General features: G+C 48.0%; 1 long non-coding RNA gene across 1 annotated transcript in view; it reads left to right on the plus strand.

The window, feature by feature from the left end:
* LOC123288880 (uncharacterized) overlaps positions 1–12816 on the plus strand; it is a 34363-nt gene extending 21547 nt beyond the window's left edge. Inside the window, exons 4-5 of the long non-coding RNA XR_011506841.1 lie at positions 4661–4750; positions 9150–12816. This is a non-coding gene — a long non-coding RNA (uncharacterized lncRNA). The remainder of the gene's footprint in view (positions 1–4660; positions 4751–9149) is intronic.
* Positions 12817–14171: the final 1355 nt, after the last annotated feature.

The raw sequence follows: 14171 nt of genomic DNA on the forward strand, positions 1-14171 counted from the left end.
CCAACCCAATTTTAACAGTGCACGATGTTAACTGAAACCAGTTCAACATCTGGCATTGAAGCCGTGGAAAATCTACTACATTTTCGGTCAAATACCTTTCATTCACTCATTTCTTGAACAAATAATGACTCATCACTGTGCTGGGCATTGGGATACAGAAACGAACAAGACAGATAAGTTGTTTTTCCCTGTATAGTGAAAATATTTGTGGCCTTTGTCTAACTAGACTGTCCCTGAAAGAAAAAAGAAAGATGCCTGTTTGGCTTAGGTTGGTGCGAATGTGTGTCTGTGTGTGTGTGTTTGCACGTGTCAGACATTGAACATATTAGGAAATCAGTGTCTTTGGGGGGTTTTCTATACATATTTCTAATTATTTTGAAAATCCAAGTTACCTTGAATGAATGCCTTCGTTGCTCATGCTGCAAATCAAGCCATTATCTCTTTCTGTCTTCTGGTCATAATGTTATACATAGAGAATAAAGTCCTGGAATGCTATTTCACATGATAAAAATGCCAAAATTTAATTTAAAAAAAGCAAAGAAAAATAAAGTAGAGCACAGATATTTGCTTTTGTATTTATTTACTAAGTATTTAAAGCCAAACACTTAAAAGCAAGCTGGTTAATATTTCTTTGGAGGGTTTTTCTGCAAAGGATGTACTTACTGAGAATTCTTAAAAGTGAGCCCATTCAAATCTACACTAAAGATGGCTCCTACCATCAGCATAGTCACCCTTTCCTGCCGGAAGAAACTTGATATTATGTGGAACTTAGGAGGCATCTTTCTCAAGCATCTCTTTGGCTCATCGAACGTGTGTGAGGCCTTTGAAATTGCTTGGATGGTAACAGCTGAGGAACACCCTTGCCCTGTTCACTAGACAGATGGGAAGTTAATCTCTCAGGGGTCACAGGCTGTTTGTTCTGGCATGTGCAGACAAAATCCTCAATGCCCCCACCCGGGATGACTGGCTATGTTGTTTGTGGGACTCAGTGCAAAATGAAAATGACGGGCCTTTTGTTCAAAAATTATTAAGAATTTCAAGAAGGTGACAGCAGAACATTGAGCCAAGTGCAGGCCCTTCTGAGCACGGTGCTCTGGACAAATGCAGTTTGCCTGCCCCTGAGGCCAGCCCCGCACCCATTGGAGAGACATACAGCTTTCAGAGACATTGGCCATGTTCTCTTCCTTACCCCGCACCCCAAGCTCTATAGCACTTCTGCTCTTCTCCTGGGCTCTGGCTCAGTTCTCCTTGTTCGGTGTATTCTTATCCTATCTGGAGCGATGTCCCTCTCTCAGCCTCTCTCTCAGGTTCCCTTTCTTCCTAACTCCGGCATTTTGATACTTCTAGATATGGCCTATCCAATCTCTGGATGCAAATTCAAGGCTTATTCCAAGATTAGTTCCAGTCCCAGATACATATGAGTCTTTGAAAATTTCCCTGTTATTTCCAGGTCTTCCTCTTTTTTGGTGCCAAAATGGATTTTAATTATGAAGTCCTAATGTGCATGCAAGTGTGATGAAGTGGACACATGGGAGGTGGGATGCGAGGGGATAATCTGGCTTACTTAGAAGGCCAAGAAAGAGCCAAAGAATGAAATGATGCTCCCAACCATCCCCTTCACTTCACCTCTTTGCTACTGTCCCTTTGATTTTTTGTTGTATTCCTCAATTCTCCACATTTCCAACCTCATATCATTTCTCCTGGTCTCAGTCTTCCAACCTGCTTGGTGCAGGTTCACTTCTGCATGGAGCCCTTGCTGAGGCTATCCTGGACCCACAATGAGATAGGGAGCCCAAAGGTGAATACACAACAATGGGCCCAGGAGCAAATGTTCACCACAGCATCGTGCATCCCAGGGCCATGAACTTCCTCTAACACATGTTCTAAAGGAAGAGGAAATGTTTGACACATCTCTCAGATTGCCTTTGTGGAAATTACTTTTAGAAGGTTCTTGTCTAGCAGCATAACTAGATGACTCATGTAAGAGTCTTTATTCATTGACCCTTTTTTCAGAGGACTCAATGAAATGACTCACATCTCTATTTACTATATCTTATTGGGAATGTTAGGTGAAATCCTTTCCCCTGGGAACAGGAAGTTTTTGGTGTTTCTTACAGAGATTAAACACCATTGGGGGCACCAGAGCACACGTGTTGTTGATGGACTGACTCTGTCAGGGATGCTCAGCTGGTCAGCAGAGCAACATTTCTCGGGGAGGGCATATCAGTTTTAAAAAAGCATATTTGGCATTAGTATTGTTTTAATAATCCAAATCCTCAGAAAGTAAGGCTGGAGGAAATGTTTCCTGTTGTGACTATTTAGAAGAGAGACTGAGAATAAGAAAGCATTGTGGGAGCATTGTCAAAAGGCTCGGGAACTGAGTCGTGGGCACTGAGTCAGACTTTTCCTCTGAAGGACGCCAAGGTATCTGCAGTCAATGGGCAATAAGGGGAGGTGGAATCAACTGAGGGCCCCACTAGGATCATTGCCTGTACCAAAAGGGCAGACCACGAATTCACCAGCCACAGACTCCAGACTCAGGAGTGAGCAGGGCAAGCAACAGCCAGGCAGATAAGGGACTTTGCCAAAGGCCAGTGGAAGCCACACAGTGTATGCTCTAGTGCCTGCCGAAGTTCAGGGGACCGCTCTTCCCCCATTACCACAGGACAAATAAGCCACATATCCATCCCCCAAACGTCAGATACCATCTGGGAGAAAGAAACAGGCAGAAGGGAAGGCTATGTGAGAGACTGAGCAATTATACAGGAGAAGCAAAACACTACCTGAAGAAATAATTTAAGCTACCACATGGACTAAGCTTCAACCCAGATCAGACACTTACTTAAAATTTTCCCAGTAGCCATTCGATGGGAGCATGAAAAAATGATAAGATTATTTATGGACCAAACAAAGTCATTACAGTTCTGTCTACACATCAAATGTACCATGCCTGAGTTAGCAACCCTGCTACACAGTTGATTATTTCACACCTGTGATATGCCAGACACTATACTCGATGTGGGGGGACACAATCTAGCTGAAGGGAGAGGCAGATGGGTAAGTAATTTTTATGTAGCACTGTTAGTAAGCTCTATGACAGAGGAGCACCTCAACGACATGGAGGCCCAGCAGAGAGGCATTTAATTGAGAATACAGACTCAGAAAGGGCTCCTGGGGAGTTGAGACTCGAGCTCAATTTGAAAGGACAAGTAGGAGTTAACCAGAATTTAGGCTCTAGATGAAGAAAGGAGGTAAGCACTTTCCAAGCCAAGAGAACAGTAGTGGAGAGATACTGGGGTGGGAAAGTGCGTGATGAGGTCAGAGGAGGGAGAGGGTTCTACATCACTGGGGTGTGAAGAAGAGGCAAGAGATGATGGTCAAGAGATCAGAAGAGTCCCATCAGGACAGACTTGTGTGCTGAGCTAAGGTGTTTGAATTTTGTCTTGAAAGCTATAAGAAAATCATTGAAAACTTCTAACAAGGGGTAGGACAGAATCAAATTCTCCTTTGAAAAAGATAATTTAGGTGGCAAGGCAGAGGAGGAGCAAAGGAGGGCAGGGAAAGGGAGACCAGGGAAGTGACAATTGCAATCACCTGGTGAGAAATGGTGAGTGCCTGAACCAAGATGGTATCTTGGTGAATGACGAGGAGGATGCAGATTTAAGACACATTTGGGGGACAACATGTACAGGATTTTATAGCTGATTGGATGTGGGAGGTGAAGGAGAGAGACTTGCAGAGTTCTGGTGGATTGTAGTGCCCAAGTGGGTACCTTATCCCAAGGAGAATACAAGACAACAGTGAGTTTGGGGGAGAAGATGCTAAGTTGGGTGAGCAATCGATGTGTTTGCTGTGGCACCAGACACCCAAGTGTATCTGTCCAGTATCAGTCAGATGGTCACTAATAGTCAATGCCTTTGAGAAGTAAAATAAGGACTTGGGCTTGTTGTTGGGCTTGTCAACAACTGTTTGGCAGTTATTAGGGACCTTAATAACAGCATGGTCAGTGGAGTGGTTGAGATAAAAGCCAATTTGCAGTGAATTGAGGAGTGGCCAACAAGAAGGTGAAGCTAGTATCTTCCCCTGAATTAAGTTTGTTCCTCCTGCTGTACCCTTGTCTTGGTGAAGGGCCCCACCCAAACTGGGCAGTCTTCATCACTGACTCCTGGCTCTTTTTCATATCATGTATTCAGTCAATTACAGAGTCCTTTGGATTCTATTCCCTGAGGATCTCTTGATCCCTCCCCTGCTCGCCACACCACCTCCCACCTTAATCCAGTCGTTCCAAGATTGCTGTCTCAACTTCCAAACAGTACTGAAGAATCTTTTAACAACACAAATCTAATCAGTTGACTCTTTGGCTTAACATCACTAGGCGGCTCTGATAACCTTCTGGATAAAGTTTAGACTCTTTGGTGTGACATATAAAGCCCTTCATGACTGGCTCCCTGAACTCCCCTCCAGCCTTTACTCTCCCTGCTCCTCCTCCTTCCAGCTCATCCCTCCTCCAGATCGTCTCTGCCCTGCTCAGACTGAAATCAAGTGGTCCCCTCTCTCTCACTTCAGCTCTCACAGCATCCCGTGCTCATCTCTAGCATAACACTTACCCCACTGTCGTTGTTGTCACCTGCTAGTTGTCTTTCTCTCTGTCTCACTCCAGCTCTTTGAAGATACGGACCACATCTTGGTCATCCTCTGTATCCATAGCAGCTGGCGGAATAACTGGCAGAAATGCACAAACTCAATAAACGTAAGTCGAATAAATAAATGAAGAAGATATTGATTCTCCAAGAAGCTTGATTGTGAAGGGATAAATGATTAAAAGCGGTGTCTTTTTTTTTTAAGATGGGAGAAAATTGAGAATTAAATGCTGAAAGGAATGAGCCATTAGAGAGAGAGGTTGAAATATAGGTGGGAGAGAAGACTACTGTTGGAGCCATGTGCCTGAGGATGCAGGGATGGGTGGGTGGGGGCGGGGACCTGAGGGCGTGGAGTCACCACTTCCACTGAGAGAGCAGGGAGGAGGGAAGGGTGGACTTAGAAAGAGGAAAGTTCCTCAGTGGTTGAAAACAAAGTTGAGGGATTTTGCCCCTGATGGCCGCCAGTGACACAGGAGGCAAGCTCTGAGAGTGGATGGGGAAGTGCTGGGGTGGGAGTGTGAGGAGAGAAGAGAAGTTTGGGAGGGGTCATTCAGGGTGACCTAGGTGATGAGGTGGCTTGGAAGTCCAAAGCAGGTGTATATCATCATAATTCCTCAGGGCCCAGGCTGGCTGAGGCTCCATCCCCTCCCATGCACCCGGGATTGCAGAGGCAGGAGAGATGGCAGATGGCTACCCGTATGCAGGCTCTTGAAGGTTTCTGTCTGGAAGTGACGTGTAACTTCTCCCTCATACCTCATTGGCTGGAGCACGTCACACCTTCCTCTAAAGTAGGACAGAAAATGCAGTTTCTGCATGCTGAACACAGAGGAAAACTGGAAAGCAGGAGACGGCACTAAGGACCACCTCACCTCACCGCTGACGGGAACAAGAGAGGGAGCTGCCTGGCATCATGGAGGACATTTGCTGGATGGACTCACTGAGATTCAGCCAAGTCGAAGGCATGACATTGAGAGCCGTCAAGCCGCAGAGTAGTGTTGTTTCTATTGAGCAATGCTCAGCAGCCAAATGAAAGGCACACTGATCAGCCCCCAGCAATCTGATGGATAGATTGGGTGTGAACAGAGAGGATGGGGTGGAGAGCTAAGGAGAAAGCCTTTGATGTAAGGAGGGAGAGAGGGATTTAAGTGACTTATCATATGATCGCTGACACTAACGATAGCAGTGGTTTGGAGAAAATGGGGTAGACAATAGGATAGAGTTTTGATTCATTTGAGGTAGAGGTGTATTGAGAACAAGAGCGTGAGACCAACAGAAAGATTAGGGGGTGGAGAGTGGGGCTCACGAGGTCAGCAGCATGGTTGTTCAGGGTCATGCTGAGCCAGTCACAGTGTGGTGGCCGGAGTACCATTGTCATGAAGGTCTTTGAAGTCGTGAAAAATCAAGAAATTGCAAGGCCAGAGTGCTAACTGGATCATTCACAAGGACATAGGGGATGCAGGGATGCTGTGAGTTCAGAACCGAAACTCTCAGCGAATGTGAAAGCTAACAGGATGAGAGGCGACAACAGGGAGGGGTCAAGGATGACCCACCAGAAGGGCCTTAGCCTCTTGATGAGAAGGTAGAGGATAGCGGCAAGAGGGAGCTAGGAAACTTCTCACACATTGACATTTTCTTCTGGGCCATGGGAAGGGGACGGGTGTGGGAGTGAGCCGTCTCCAGTTCAGGAGAGATCATCCGTCTTCTCTTGGTAACACAGCAACCTGGAGAAAGCCTCTTGTCGAGCAGACATTCTGCGTATTTTCCAGCTTCCTCTATATGCTGATGAGTCCCAAATTCAGGCTTCCACGCAGACCTCACTTCCGAGACTCACACACCCAAATGGCAGCTCATCATCTCTCCCTGCGTGTTCAGAGACAACTCTAACACGTGTCCAAAATTGACTTCCCACCTTCTGCGGCACGTGCCCTTCCCCATACTCACAACCATTTTATATTTTCCTCCTTGTGGTGGCGAATTACAGTCTTATCTCCTTGTTGCTTGTGTCGGAAGTCTAGTCTGACTCCTTCCTCTCCAAGTCCTCTGTATTCAGACAGCCCCATCAGTCCCATCCAGCCCTCCCCCACCCCCAGCACTCGGCTCGGAGCGTGGTCACTTACATTACTGCAACAGCGTTCCAGCTCCTCTCTGGCTCTCGGCTCACTCCCACTCCCACCTACGGTTCACATTGTTGACATGGCAGCTGGGTTCATCTTTATGAAATTGAAACCTTTTGCCAGGACCTGGGAAATGCAGGGCCCCAGCTTGGGGCTGGGAATTTAATCTCCTCTTCCCACACACTCCACTTTCCCATCCCACGGCTGATGCTGGCTCCCAAGGGGTTGCAGCCTCCACACTGGGATGTGGTTGGTACCCGGATCAGGGGTGGACAAGAGGCCCCCTCTGGATTGCTCACCGAGTGTGCTGTGGGGCTGCCAGCCTGGGGTGGGAATGGCCGCTGCCTTGCTCTGCCCTGAGATGCCATGAGGCTGTGTCCAACCTTCCACACGTGTGCACCTAGGCTTCTGCCAGGGGTAGAGGTGATGGTGGAAAATGCGCCTCCCACCTTCATCTCCCTGGGTGCAGGGCACAAGCTAGAGTGAGGCAAGGGTGGGGAGGGGGAGTGAGGCAGGGCTGGGGCACCAGGAGACAGGCAGCAGGTGGAGGCAGGGAAGTGTCAAGAGCTGGAACCACACATGAGCAGAGGCTCCAAGCCCCTGACATGCTCCACATCCCATTGGACTTCACTTACAGAACACATATTCAAAGGTAAAATTCTTAAGAACTTCAAGACAGTAACTACAGAGCATTAAACCCTAAGGTTCCAAGCGCACTACCTGTGCGACTGCACAGGCCACATGATGCTGGCCCTGCTTCTTCCCTCCCCTCCGTAAAATCCTTCAGCACATCACGTCCTTTTTTTTTTTTTTTCTGTTAGGAAAAAAAGTTCAAATGCTTTAACTGGGCTTTTATTGTTAGGCCTTCTGACATACTGTTCTAGCTGCCTGGAACACATTAATCCCCTCCCCATGACCTTTGGCCTAACTAAGTCTTGATCATCATAGAGGTCTTGGTTTCAACACCACTTTCTCTGGAAACTTTCCACGACCCTCTTGTTTAAGTGTCTCATTTGTTTGAGCCACGCAGCACCAAGATGAAATACAGAGGGAACTTCGCAGGGGAAGGCCGGTCACACACATCACCAAATGAGGACTGAAATAAGCACAGAGCTCGGCAACTGGGCTCCAGGCCTTGGCTCAAGGAGGGATGGGGGTGTCCCTCGGACTTGGTAGGGCCTGGGCTGGAAGCCTTCGTGACTCTGCCTTTATTAACCTGTCCCTCTCCTGACACTGCACTTACCCCGGGGCGGCCTCGCCTGTGGGTCCGCATCTCTGTCACTTGCCACGTGCCCTCTGTGGAGGCTGGGATTTTATCCCCGTCGTCTGGCACACTGCTCGCCACACGCGAAGTGCTCAGGCGGTATCTGTCGGCTGAGTCAACAGAGGGAAGAACTGAAGTCGTCTGCTCAGGACATGGTGGCAGTCTAAGACTGCCAATCCTGCGTTCTAGTACCAGAGTTCCCCCAAATAATACAACCAGCCTCTAAGGTAGAGGGTCTTAACCGGAGGGACACAGGGATTCCCAGGGAATCCATGGATAGGCTTGGGGTGGAAGGACTACAAATCCCAAAACTGGAAAGCAAGGTTGTGTGGGAACATGTAGTTTGGGGAGAGAGATGATTCATAATTTTCATCAGAAACTCAGAAGAGTCTTGACTCCCCACAGTTCACAAAGCTTTGCTCTGCACGGTGGTTCTGAAAGCGTGGTCCCCGGAAGGGCCTCACGCAGCATCGCCTGGAGACTTTATTAGAAATGTAGTTCTCAGGCCCCGCCTCTGACCTGCTAAGTCAGAAACTCCGTATGTGGAGCCCAGAGACCTGTGTTAGGAAGTCTTTCAGGAGACTCTGGGGCACACTCAAACTTGAGAACCCTTAAAGAACTAGAAATGGAGGCCGGCCGGGTGGCACAGTGGTTAAATGTGCACGTTCCGCTTCACCGGCCCAGGGTTTGCCGGTTCAGATCCCGGGTGCGGACATGGCACCGCTTGGCAAGCCATGCTGTGGTAGGCGTCCCACATATAAAGCAGAGGAAGATGGGCGTGGATGTTAGCTCAGGGCCAGCCTTCCTCAGCAAAAAGAGGAGGATTGGCAGCAGTTAGGTTAGGGCTAATCTTCCTCAAAAATAAATAATAATAATAATTAGAAATAGAATGTTGTATTTCCAAATCTCTAGAGGTAAAAAGTCAGGTTGAAAAAAAAGTCAGAGAGAGAGACAAAGCATAGAAAACAGAAAACAAAAATAAAGTAGTAGAAATAAGTCCAAATAACAATAATCAAAATATATCTGAACATACTAACGTCATCAGTTAGAAGACAGAGAGGCCTGGCGGATGGGTCTAGAAAGGAAAACTTGTTAACGTTTATGAAGAGCCCTCCCCTCATTCTCCTGCAGGTCCTGAGGTTGGCGGTTCTGCGAGGTCACAGGCTGGTCCAGTCGTGAGGCAGCGCCGAGCAGAGCGGGAGCCGGGGCCCTTTCTTCCCCACCCATCTGCCAGCGGGATTGGGGCCTTTCTCTCCAGGTCTCTCTCCATGGCCGCAGGGTGGTGGGGACGCATGAATGTGATGACCATCTGTTGTCTCCCGGCCAGCGCGTCAGCACTTATTAAGCCATAAAATTAAATCTCTTTTTCATGTAGGATTACTCATCAAAAACATTTGTTTTATTCTAGTAGGTTTTTATATGGCCTCGAATTAGTGAAGGTTTTCTTTTGTTTTGTTTTTGTTTTTTATGGCTTGAGCCTCACAAAACAAGAGAATAGGAGAAAGGTCAAGAGCCTGCTTGTGAAAGAGAGCAAGAAGGCAGCAGGCTGTGCTCAAGGAGACTCCCATGGAAGTCAGAGAACGTGCAGCCTCTGTTGGTAAACAGAGCCATCAGTAGGGCTGGGAAAATGGACTCACGAGTAGAGATTGTCTTGACATCGACAAGAAAGCATTGGACCTAAGAGCAGAGGAGGTAACATCCCCAAGGGCCTTGGAACTTCTGTCCCCGCCCTGAGCTGAAATGAGCTGAGGTTTCTCCAGCGCCTGGCTGAGATGGGCAGACAACAGAAGAGCCGGCGCCACGGGAGGACCTCACTTAAAGCTTCGAATGAAGAGGAGCCAGCTCTTTGAAGTCTGAGATACCAGACTTCACTTTCCAGTGATGTGGGTAATTGTTTAATTTCTCTGAGACTAAATTTCCTTGTCTTTAAAATGAGAAGAACAACCACATCACCGAGCTGTAGGACAGTGACGTGAAGTGGCACAGGACAAGTCTGCGCTAAAATAGGATGTGAGTTCCCTGGCCTTTCCTCCTCTCCCCAGTGTTGAGTCATATGGATTCAACTTCCCCAGCAAATGTATTTAGTGCAGCACTAACTACTAAGTTCTGCTAGAAAATAAAGCCTCTGCTTGCATTGCAGCTGTCAGGATAATCTGCTTGATAATCTAGAAGTGTTTGGATGCACGCTTCACCCTCTGGACCGTCCTGGGATGTCCGACTCTTTTCTCACCTGCGTTTCCTTCAGTGGTTCAGATATTCTCTCAATATTTGTGTTTGCAGAGTTCTATCCCTGGGCCTGAATTTCCCCCGAAGTTCTGGTGGCATGGATCCAAACAGCCTGCAAGCCTGTCCCCTTGGAGGGCTTGCCCTTACCTCACCAAATGCTCTGTGTTTGTTTATTCGCTCAACAAATATGCATGGAATGCCACCAGGTGCCAAATCTTTTCCCAGGACCCACGGTTTTCAGCTAAATTAGACACAGTTCAACCCTCAAGGAGCCCCCCGTTCAGGGGGAGAGATGGATTATGCAATGATGCTGTGGCACGGGATGTGCTAGATTCCAGGGGCCTGGGAGATGGAATAGTCCAGGCTGTGCTCTCAAAGAGAGGAAAAGCAACCCAGGGAAGATGAAAAATGCCACGTCCAAGCTGCAGAGGGCCTGGCCGCGTCAGAGGGCCGCCTGGCCTGGGGGTCCACCGCACTGCAGGCAGAAAGTGAAGCAATCGCAGCCTGGGAGGCCGACGGCAGGGGAGGGAACATTCCACCAGGGCAAAGCTGGCGAGGGCTTTGGGCCCGTCCAAGATCCAGCTCTCATGAAATGCAGGAAGTGTGATGAAGAACCCCGGGCGCCTCGAGGCCTCCCACCCTGGCTTGGGAAAGGGAAGAAAGCAAGTTAGGGGAAGGTTTCGTGGGCTGCATTCCCCTGGCTTCTCAGTGAGCACACGGTGGTGTCTGCATTTCTGCTTAAGTCAACATTGTCACAAGACTCAGCGGCTGGGACAGTGTCCTGTGCTCAGATATGCTTGCCAGGCAATGCTGGGGACCAGGACTCTGCGCCCTAGCAGCACTGCACAAACCAATTACTGAGGAGAATTTGTGAAAGAATGAATGGACTAGACACATAAGTAAACAGATATGATACCGTGGCGGTGCTCTAAAACCAATTCCTGTTTCCATTCGCCTTGGAAATCACCGTTCTCACAGTTTCTCGACAACATGAGGTAGTGAAGAAAACACTGCCTTGGGGTCACACGTGCCGGGTTAGATCCCAGTTCTGACCTGCAGTCGCTGGGTGACTTTGGCCTCAATGTCCTGATCTGTAAACTGGCGGGGGTGGGGCGAGGGGGCAGGAGAATTTACTTAGAACTGCTGTATGAAAAGTGAAGTGCCTGGTACGTGTTGAATGTTCGATAAAGGGTGGTTGTTATGACTCTTCTTACTGAGAGCCGAGCCTCTTCTCATTCTGCATCCGTTCACCACACAAGTCCTTTGACATCTCTCTTCTCTGTGTTCCTCTCCCTTCCCTGCCCCATCAGGCCCTTCTCACCAGCCTCACAACGGAAGTGCCCCGATGGCAGCTGTGGCCTCCGCTTCTCATCTCCCCCTATCCCACTTTACCTGCTCATCCCCAAAGCTGGCCCTCCTCACACACTGAAGGGGCCTCTCCCACCCAGGGACTCCTGCCACATGGCCTTACACATTTCTCATGATGGTTGCCACATTCTGCTGGCGCTGTGGTGTCTGAGCACCTGTCGTTGACTCCGTACTGAATCAGGCACCCAGAGTGCAGGATCCAGGCCATTTCTACTGGTTCCCAGTCAGCGCTTGGAAGATTGCCCTGGATCTGTAAGTACTCGTTAGGTATTGACGTCACTACAAAAACCGTCAGCACATATTGAATATGTTAAGAGATGAAGGCAAGGACCTTTACCTGCACAGTTCCCTACACTAACATACCAAGACAGGTGAATAAATGTGATCTAAGCCAATTTCCTGCGGACCGTATCCTCAAATAGCATGTATTTAGCACCTAAGTGCCCATGTCACTCTTCAAAGCAGGCCACCAAAACCATATATTATGGTCTTTAGTTTTCTGGAATTTACCATATAAAATGGAACCTGATGCCACATTCCAGGGCTATTACAAGTCAAATCCGAATACAAACTCTATGAACTTTAAGAGATCATAAAAGACATCATAACAAAGATGACTTTCAATAAGAGAGTTTGGCTGGCAAGGGTTTTGAAATTTCTTGGTTTGTCAAATAGACACTCTGTTCTAATCTAATTTCACTTGTGGCATTACTACAAACTTTATAAATACCAAAGATGCTGTTGGCAGGGGAGATGGATGGAATTGTTGGAAATGCCGTAGGGTGGAAAACACACTAGAGATTAAGGAAAAATGTACAAAGGAAATGAGGAAAAAAATAGACAAAGTGGGGAAGTGGATGAGTTTTTGGTGAAATGGTGCTCTATTCTGGGCCTGACGTCCTTCTGCCTCTGGGTGTTTCTTTAACCAGGTCTTGACAGGCCCTAAAGATGAGAGGGTGATCTGAGAAATCGGGGGAGCAGAGCAGGCTGGTTGGGGAAATATTTGTAGACTTCCCCCTCGTGAGTGGTTCCTATTCTAAAGAACTCGAAAAAGCTAAGACCCGCTTATCTAAAGAAAGATTAACATCAGAAAAATGTTTTCCTTTCCTGACAGTTCTACCTATCTCAGTCTCTACTACTTGAGATTTCTCTGAATCTCAACTGATGATTGGCACATAGTAGTTTCTCAATAAAATACTTTTGACTGGGTTAAAGTCATGTTTCGGCTACAAGTTCTTGTCACATCAAGTTGTGTTCCGTACAGTTGACAGTAAAATTGGTTTCACTTTCACGATTGTTATGTAGCAAGACACAAGGGTTGGCTCTGTGGCATCTGAAGAGCTGGTGATGGAGGAGTTTCAGCAGGTCATCGTGTATCTCTCCCAGACATCCGACTACGTGTCTGCTAAAAGAAATACGAGCAGACAAAACCTTGCTCATTTTACCTAAAAGCAAAACAATGCGAAACACCGCCATGCCCCAGGGCACGAGTGACAGACAATAAGGCAGCAAATCCCAGTGAACTACTGGGATTGGGTTGTTGCTGGGGCACAGATGGAAACACGTACACCTAATGAATAGGGGCTGACGAACTGGATTCTATGGGAAATGGCAAGCAAGAGGACGGAATGGAACATGGACAGTGAAAAATATCTGTGTTTTAAACAGATCTTCTGATTAAGGAAAGGTGGATTAATTACACAGTCTAGCTTTCTGAAGCTCTGTTAAACTTTGTAGACACACACCTGCAAACCCTACAACAAGACTAAGAGAGTTGGATGCACGGGACAGTTAACAGAAGCGTGAAGGCTGGGGATTTATGTAGGAATACATGGCACGTGTGAAACTTCAGCCTCTGTCAAAACACACATTCTTGTTAAAATGCTCATGTCTAGTGTTTATGTCACACCGTGTCTAGGACGCTCTTTGACCGCTCTGTCGCATGCTTCCTGAAGGGAACCATATTTGGCCTGAGACCCTGCCCTTGAGGTGCCGTCCTACAGCTGGAAGTTGCCACGGTTCCTCACTGCTCTAGGTTCCACATGGCTGAGGCTCCCAGGTTTTCCTGCCATGGAAAGGCCCCTGCCCAGCACTGGGGGATTCCTGGGTGTCAGTAAGACCCCCAGGGAGCAGGAGAAAACGAGAATCTCCCCAGGGGAATAATCAGTCTTGGAGCCTTAGCTGTTTATTTCCTCACATTCCTCCTGCCCACCACCTCATAACTCATCTTCTTCCCCCTTCTCCAACACTCTTGACACAAAGCAGAACCAGCAGAAAGGAACACGAGGGTACAGACAAGACAGGCTGAGGAGAGGTTTGGGAAACAAGCCCCGGGCTGGCGGAAAGGTCACAGCAGCAGCAGCCTTCATTTGAACCAGAGGATATGGCAGAGAGGGGATCCCAAGAACTGAAAATGGGGCGAGGGGAGCACTGCCCAGGGTGAGCAAGCCAGAGAGGCCAGTTTACGCTCCAAGAGGAGTTCAATGGGACCAAGGAGAGGTCCACCTGCCCTCCGGGCGTCTTCAACGAAAGATGGGCATGGGGTGCTGGCAATCCTGC

Source organism: Equus asinus, chromosome 11 (genome assembly GCF_041296235.1).
Source record: "Equus asinus isolate D_3611 breed Donkey chromosome 11, EquAss-T2T_v2, whole genome shotgun sequence".
In the NCBI taxonomy this organism is placed as follows: Eukaryota; Metazoa; Chordata; class Mammalia; order Perissodactyla; family Equidae; genus Equus; species Equus asinus.